This window comes from Salvelinus sp. IW2-2015, unplaced genomic scaffold, assembly GCF_002910315.2.
Source record: "Salvelinus sp. IW2-2015 unplaced genomic scaffold, ASM291031v2 Un_scaffold4452, whole genome shotgun sequence".
In the NCBI taxonomy this organism is placed as follows: Eukaryota; Metazoa; Chordata; class Actinopteri; order Salmoniformes; family Salmonidae; genus Salvelinus; species Salvelinus sp. IW2-2015.
The window spans coordinates 21,651-29,272 of record NW_019945722.1 but is presented as its reverse complement, the minus strand read 5'-3'; the positions used below and the strand labels follow the sequence as shown (position 1 = coordinate 29,272).

Sequence of the window (7,622 nt, the reverse complement as noted above, 5' to 3'; positions counted from 1 at the left end):
GTTTCCAAACTTTTGACTGGTACAGTATTTAAAAGAAAATGTATAGACAAAGTTGTATTAAACATATAAATAACTAATGGGAATGACAGAGACAATAGACTTTACATTCAACATATTTTGCAGATGTATGAAAGAGATAATATATGAATAAAACAAAGCATTAATCAAAAGAAAATTAGCAAGAAATTAAACAACGCTGTGACCAGGTCAATAACAACAGTCTATTTCCTGTATAGCTATTGCATCACCTGTCTCTCCTTCTGCCCTCCCTGTCCCTAGATAAATATGGTTATATGGTAATGATACCAGCTCCCTCTGTCCTCTCTCTGCCCTCCCTTCCTCTGATAAATATTGACACATAAATCCCTATAAAGCGCTGCTCACATGGACACAGCAACAACACTTCAACAGGTACCTGGTGAATTAGTATCTTCTCTCTGAACTAAATGTGATACTGTTGTTCTGCTGATTGTAATAAAAGTAAATGTCTAAGTTTGTTTTAGATGTTTCCATAACTTGAGTTAATTAACCTTTATCTGTTTTGTTCTTGGATAGATGGACATCAGCCAGCCCATCTACAATCTAGAGGACATCAGCCAGCCATCTACAATCTAGAGGACATCAGCCCATCTACAATCTAGAGGACATAAACCAGCCATCTACAATCTAGAGGACATACCAGCCATCTACAATCTAGAGGACATAAACCAAGCCATCTACAATCTAGAGGCGTCTAAACCAGCCATCTACAATCTAGAGGACATCAGCCATCTACAATCTAGAGGACATCAGCCATCTACAATCTAGAGGACATACCAGCCATCTACAATCTAGAGGACATCAGCCATCTACAATCTAGAGGACATCAGCCACTTACAATCTAGAGGACATCAGCCATCTCACAATCTAGAGGACATCAGCCATCTACAATCTAGAGGACATAACCAGCCATCTACAATCTAGAGGTCTAAACCACCATCTACAATCTAGAGGTCATAAACCAGCATCTACAATCTAGAGGACATAAACCAGCCATCTACAATCTAGAGGCACTAACCAGCCATCTACAATCTAGAGGACATCAGCCATCTACAATCTAGAGGACATCAGCCATCTACAATCTAGAGGACATCAGCCATCTACAATCTAGAGGACATCCAGCCATCTACAATCTAGAGGACATAACCAGCCATCTACAAATCTAGAGGACATAAACCAGCCATCTACAATCTAGAGGACATAAACCAGCCATCTACAACCTAGAGACATAACCAGCCATCTACAATCTAGAGGACATAAACCAGCCATCTTACAATCTAGAGGACATACCAGCCATCTACAATCTAGAGGACATAAGCCAGCCATCTACACATCTAGAGGACATAAACCAGCCATCTACAATCTAGAGGACATCAACCAGCACTCTACAATCTAGAGGACATAAACCAGCCATCTACAATCTAGAGGACATAAAACCAGGCCCATCTACAATCTAGAGGACATTAACCAGCCATCTACAATCTAGAGGACATAACCAGCCATCTTACAATCTAGAGGACATAAACCAGCCATCTACAATCTAGAGGACATAACAGCCATCTACATCAGAGGTCTAAACCAGCCACTACAACTAGAGGACACAGCCATCTACAATCTAGAGGACAATCAAGCCATCTACATCTAGAGGACATAAACCAGCCATCTACAATCTACGAGGACATAACCAGCCATCTACAATCTAGAGGACATCAGGGCAGCCATCTTCAATCTCAGTTAACCGGTTTATTCTACTTGACTTATATATGTTATCTTTACTGCCTTACCAACATTGTTGATTTTATATAATTAGGACCTTTGTAGCCCTCCATGGGCTCCTAAACAGAATAATAAACACTGAGTATACAAAACATTAACACACACTTAAATACTGAGTTACCCCGGTTTCCCTCAGAACAGCCTCAATTCATCAGGGACATGGACTCTACCAAGGTGTCGGAAAGCGTTCCACAGGGATGCTGGCCCATGTTGACTCCAATGCTTCCCACAGTTGTGTCAAGTTGGCTGGATGTCCTTTGGGTGGTGGACCATTCTTGATGTACCCACGGAAACTGTTTGAGGTTGAAAACCAGCAGCGTTGCAGTTCTTGACTCAAAACCGGTGTGCCTGGCCACCTACATACCTTTTAAAGCACTTCACCTCTGAATGGCCACAGATACACAATCCTTGTCTCAATGTCTCATTGTTTATAATCCTTCCTTATAACCTGCTCCTCCCCTTCATCTACACTGCATTGAAGTGGGCTTTAAACACGTGCGTGACATCAGATAAAGGGATCATAGCTTTCACGCTAATTCACCTGGTCAGTCTAACGTGACGTAGGCTGTTACATAAATGCTTTTGTCATCTGTCAGTGTATATATAGTGTGTTCCTGTGTGTTTCAGCATGGTGTATATATAGTGTGTTCCTGTGTGTTTCAGATGTGTGTATATATAGTGTGTTCCTGCTGTGTTTCAGCTGTGTGTATATATAGTGTGTTCCTGTGTGTTTCAGCTGTGTGTATATTATAGTGTGTCTCTGTGTGTTTCAGCTGTGTGTGTGTATATAGTGTGTTTCCTGCTGTGTTTCAGCTGTGTGTGAATATAGTGTTGTTTCCTGTGTGTTTCAGCTGTGTGTATATATAGTGTGTTCCTGTGTGTTTCAGCTGTGTGTATATATAGTGTGTTCCTGTGTGTTTCAGCTGTGTGTGAAGCTATGAGGGGAGTTGTCCTTCTCTTCCTGCTGTCTCTCTGGCCTGGAGGCCAGGTGGATGCTATCAATCAAGAGGTCTTGGCTAATGTGGTACAAGAGATGAGAAGGTGGGTGTTTCTCTGTTCATTCAGACTCTAAGAACTCCTAAATGTCTGTTAGACAGAATCATTAGACATTATTTAAAACATTTCATTTTTGGGGGACACACGTATGAATAATGATAGGTAACTTTCCCACTCATCGTTATTCACGATTCATTCAGGACTATCCTTAATCATGGTAGCATCCACATTAATGTAGAAGTGTTTAGAAACATATTCCATTCTAATTTACAATAAATGACACAATACATTATTTACCATTAATTTCTATTCTGCACAAAATAATCTGAAACACAACCAAAACAAACAGGAAATGCATCCAACAAGTTTAAAACGTCACAAGCTTGATGTAATCATTGGGTGCTAAGAATATGGGATGAAATACTTAACGTTTGACTACTTATATACACATAAGTGAATTTGTTCCAATAATTTTGGTCCCCTAAAATGGGGGGACTATGTACAAAAAGTGTTGTAATTTCTAAATGATTAACCCGATACGGATGAAAATATCCTCAAATTAAAGCTGACAGTCTGCACTTTAACCTCATAGTCATTGTATCATTTCAAATCCAAAGTGCTGGAGTACAGAGCCAAAACAACAATGTGTCACTGTCCCAATAATTACAGAGGGCACCATCTCAGACCTCTCTTAACTTTGTCCATGAGATGGTGATGATAATTTATGCATAAGTAACAGTGCACATATTCATATATTCAAACTTTAGTTTCTGTCAAATAGTTGGGAGTGTCCTCCTCCTGTCTGTTTGTACTGTTTCAGAAAGAACCCGTGTTTCTGATCGTCTGATCCTCTGTGTTCTGTCTCCTGTCTGTTGTTCAGGTTCGGCCTGGAGAACCGCCAGTATGCCATGGCTGTCAGACTCACTCAAGAGCAGTGCCAAAATCAAGTAAAGTTTGACCTAAATCCTCTCGATCCTCTCAATGTCCAGAACAAACTTAATAGTAACACTATCTACACAGGAAACCGGCTCATCGCAGCCACACCTCTTATAACATCTCTTTACACAGACCATGCTGAGTACCGTCTCTTGAGTCGTGGTAATACCAAAAAAAGCCCAATGCAGACTCTGATAAAGAAAGCTGGTCGTAATGCTGGTCAATGCATCGTCTTCTTCTCCACCTACTCTCCCTGTCTGGAGAAATGCAACGGCCCTGATGGAGGAAGATACAATATTATCCAATTCATGAACGTCTTCAAAGGCTTTGACAACAACCAGAAGGCCTTTGTCTTCTCCTCGGTTTGGGACCCTACAAGGACCCATCCAGGAGTGAACAAACACTCTAGGCAGGAGGTGTTTGACTCCTTCAAGAGAATAGATGGAYACCTCCCTGTATATCGWTGTGACAGATTCAAGGAAAACAATAAAATGGTCAACAGATGTTACCATTGTGTCACTAATCCTGATCCTCTGACAAATAAATGTCTGGATGGATACCAGTAGTGTACACTGTCTGTATGGATACTAATAGTGTACACTATCTGTATGGATACTAATAGTGTACACTGTCTGTATGGTGGAAATATAGAACTGTATATTTTGTTTCTGCTCTCCTCTGTCCACCAACTCCTTGTCCATCTCTTCTCTTGTCATATTCTCTGTCCACCCTCCTCCTCTCATGTCCATCTCTCTTCTCTGCCATCCCTCTCTCTCGTCCGCCCATCCCCGCACACCCCTTCTCTCTTTGTCCAGGATCCTCTCTCTCTGTCCACCCCTCCTCTCTCTGTCCATCTCCTCTCTGTCCACCACCTCTCTCTCTGTCCATCTCTCGTCCCTCTGCTCTCTGTCCACCCCTCTTTCTCTGTCCACCTCTTTCTCTGTCCAACCTTGTTCGTCTGGTCTATCTCTCTCTCTGTCCATCTCTCTTCTGTCGTCATCTCTCTTTCTGTCCATCTCCCTCTCTCTCTGTCCATCTCTCTCTCTGGTCATCTCTCTCTCTGTCCATCCTCTCTTGGTCGCATTCTCTCTCTCTGTCCATCTCTCACTCTCTCCTGTCCATCTCTCTCTCTCTGTCCATCTCTCTGTCCATCTCTCTGTCCCATCTCTCTCTCTCTGTCCATCTTCTCTCTCTGTCCATCTTCTCTCTCCTCTCTGTCCCATCTCTCTCTCATCTCTGTTCCCCCATCTCTTCTCTCTCCTCTCTCTGTCCTTTCGGCTCGTCTCTCTGTCCATCTCTCTCTCTCTCTACACAGTTCATTAAAGTTCACCATAGCAGCAACACTAGTGTCTCCATCATTACTGTTGTTGGTATTTCTGTCTTTATTAGGTTTTATTACACTAACATAAACACTGCATGACAGAGAGACCATGGCCTTCCTGTTTCCCTGCATCTTCTGAGAACAAAAAGGTTCAACGTAGAGGACTATAAACAGTCCTGTAAATGTTGTTGAAAACAATTGAAATATGGTGAGACTGATGGAGTTCAGATTTGGACCCAATGAAACAAACACACRCCCTACTGAACATGTACTAGGTTTTCCCAAGAGAATTCTGGTCAGTCATCGTCTCAGCGGTGTACATTCCCCCTCAAGCAGACACCAAGACGGCCCTTAAGGAACTTCACTGGACTCTATGTAAACTGGAAACCATATATCCTGAGGATGCATTTATTGTAGCTGGGGATTTTAACAAAGCAAGTTTGAGAACAAGGCTACCTAGGTAGCCTTGTATTGTTATTGTCTATATTGAATACATCATTTAAACATTCACAGTGAAGGTTAGAAAAAGTTTGTGAACTCCTAGGCTAAGGACTGAGTCAGGAGTCAGCTAACACGGAGTCCAATCAATGAGACGAGATTGGAGATGTTGATTAGAGCTGCCTTGACCTATAAAAAACACAATTTCTTTTGAGTTTGCTGTTCACAAGAAGCATTGCCTGATGTGACCCATGCCTCGAACAAAAGAGATCTCAGAAGACCTGAGACTAAAAATTGTTGACTTGCATAAAGCTGGAAAGGGTTACAAATGTATCTCTAAAAGCCTTGATGTCTATCAGTCCACGGTAAGACAAAGTGTCTGTAAATGAAGAAAGTTAATCACTGTTGCTACTCACCATAGGAGTGGCCGTCCTGCAAAGATGACTGCAAGAGCACAGCGCAGAATGCTCAATGAGGTTTAGAAGAATCCTACAGTGTCAACTAAAGACTTAGAGAAATCTCTGGAACATGCTAACATCTCTGCTGACGAGTCTACGATACGTAAAACACTAAACAASAAYGGTGTTCATGGGAGGACACCACGGAAGAAGCCACTGCTGTCCACAAAACACATTGCTGTACGTCTGAAGTTTGCAAAAGTGCACATGGATGTTCCACAGCGCTACTGGCAAAATACTCTGTGGACAGATGAAACTAAAGTTGAGTTGTTTGGAAGGAACACACAACACTGTGTGAAAAAAAAGGCACAGCACACCAACATAAAAACCTCATCCCAACTGTAAAGTATGGTGGAGGGAGCATCATGGTTTGGGGCTGCTTTGCTGCCTCAGGGTCTGGACAGCTCGCTATCATCAACATAAAAATGAATTCCCGAGTTTATCAAGACATTTTGCAGGATAATGTTAGGCTATCTGTCCACCAATTGAAGCTCGACAGAAGTTGGGTGACGCAGCAGGACAACGACCCAAAACACAGAAGTAAATCAACAACAGAAGAAAATACACCTTCTGGAGTGGCCCAGATAGAGTCCTGACCTCAACCCGATTGAGATGCTGTGGCATGATCTCAATATGTCACACCTCAATATGTGATCTGTTTCACTTGTCCTGGTGATTGTCTCCATGCCCTCTAGGCATTACTTATGTTCCCTGGTGTATCTGTCCCTGTGTTTCCTGTCTCTCTGTAACAGTTCGTCTTGTTGTTTTTCATGTCAACCAGCGTATTTTCCCATTTTCCTGCTTCTATTCTCTTTTGCTAGTCCTCCCAGTTTTGACACTTGCCTGTTTCTGGACTCTGTACCCACCTGCCGGACCATTCTGCCTGCCCTGACCTCAAGCCTGTCTGCCACTCTGTACCTCCTGGACTCTGAACTGGTTTTGACCTTTTGCCTGTCCACAACCATTTCCTGCCTACCAATTTTGGATTATTTAATAAATATCAAAGACTCAAACCATCTGCATCTCTGTCTCGTCTTGCGCCCTTATASAATAGAGCAGTTCACACCAGACATCCTAAGAATATTGCTGAACTGAAACAGTTTTGTAAAGAGGAATGGTCCAAAATTCCTCCTGACCGTTGTGCAGGTCTGATCCACAACTACAGGACATGTTTGGTTGAGGTTATTGCTGCCAAAGGAGGGTCAACTAGTTATTAAATTCAAGGGTTCACATACTTTTCCCACCCTGCACTGTGAATGTTTACACGGTGTGTTCAATAAAGACATGAAACCTTATAATTGTTAGTGTGTTATTAGTTTAAGCAGACTGTGTTTGTCTATTGTTGTGACCTAGATGCAGATCAGATCAAATGTTAGGACCAATTCATGCAGAAATCCAGGTATTTCCAAAGGGTTCAAATATTTTTTCTAGCCACTGTAGTGTAGTTTGTTTTCTAGTCTCAGCTCATGTCCTTATTTTATGTAAATAAGCCTACATTACAAAATTGAAACTACTTCAAATCATATTGTAACGGGTGTCATCATCGGATGAAGAGGAATCGGACCAAAGCGTAGCGTGGTAAGTGTTCATTACTTTTTATTTAAACTGAACACTAAACAAAAATAACAAAGTGAATAACCGAAACCGAAACAGTCCTG

At 42.0% G+C, this 7,622-nt stretch overlaps 1 long non-coding RNA gene across 1 annotated transcript; it reads left to right on the top strand.

The window, feature by feature from the left end:
- Positions 1-974: 974 nt before the first annotated feature.
- Positions 975-1,265, top strand: LOC139026327 (uncharacterized). The gene is made up of 2 exons (XR_011478104.1): positions 975-1,049; positions 1,208-1,265. It is a non-coding gene; the product is annotated as an uncharacterized lncRNA (long non-coding RNA).
- Positions 1,266-7,622: the final 6,357 nt, after the last annotated feature.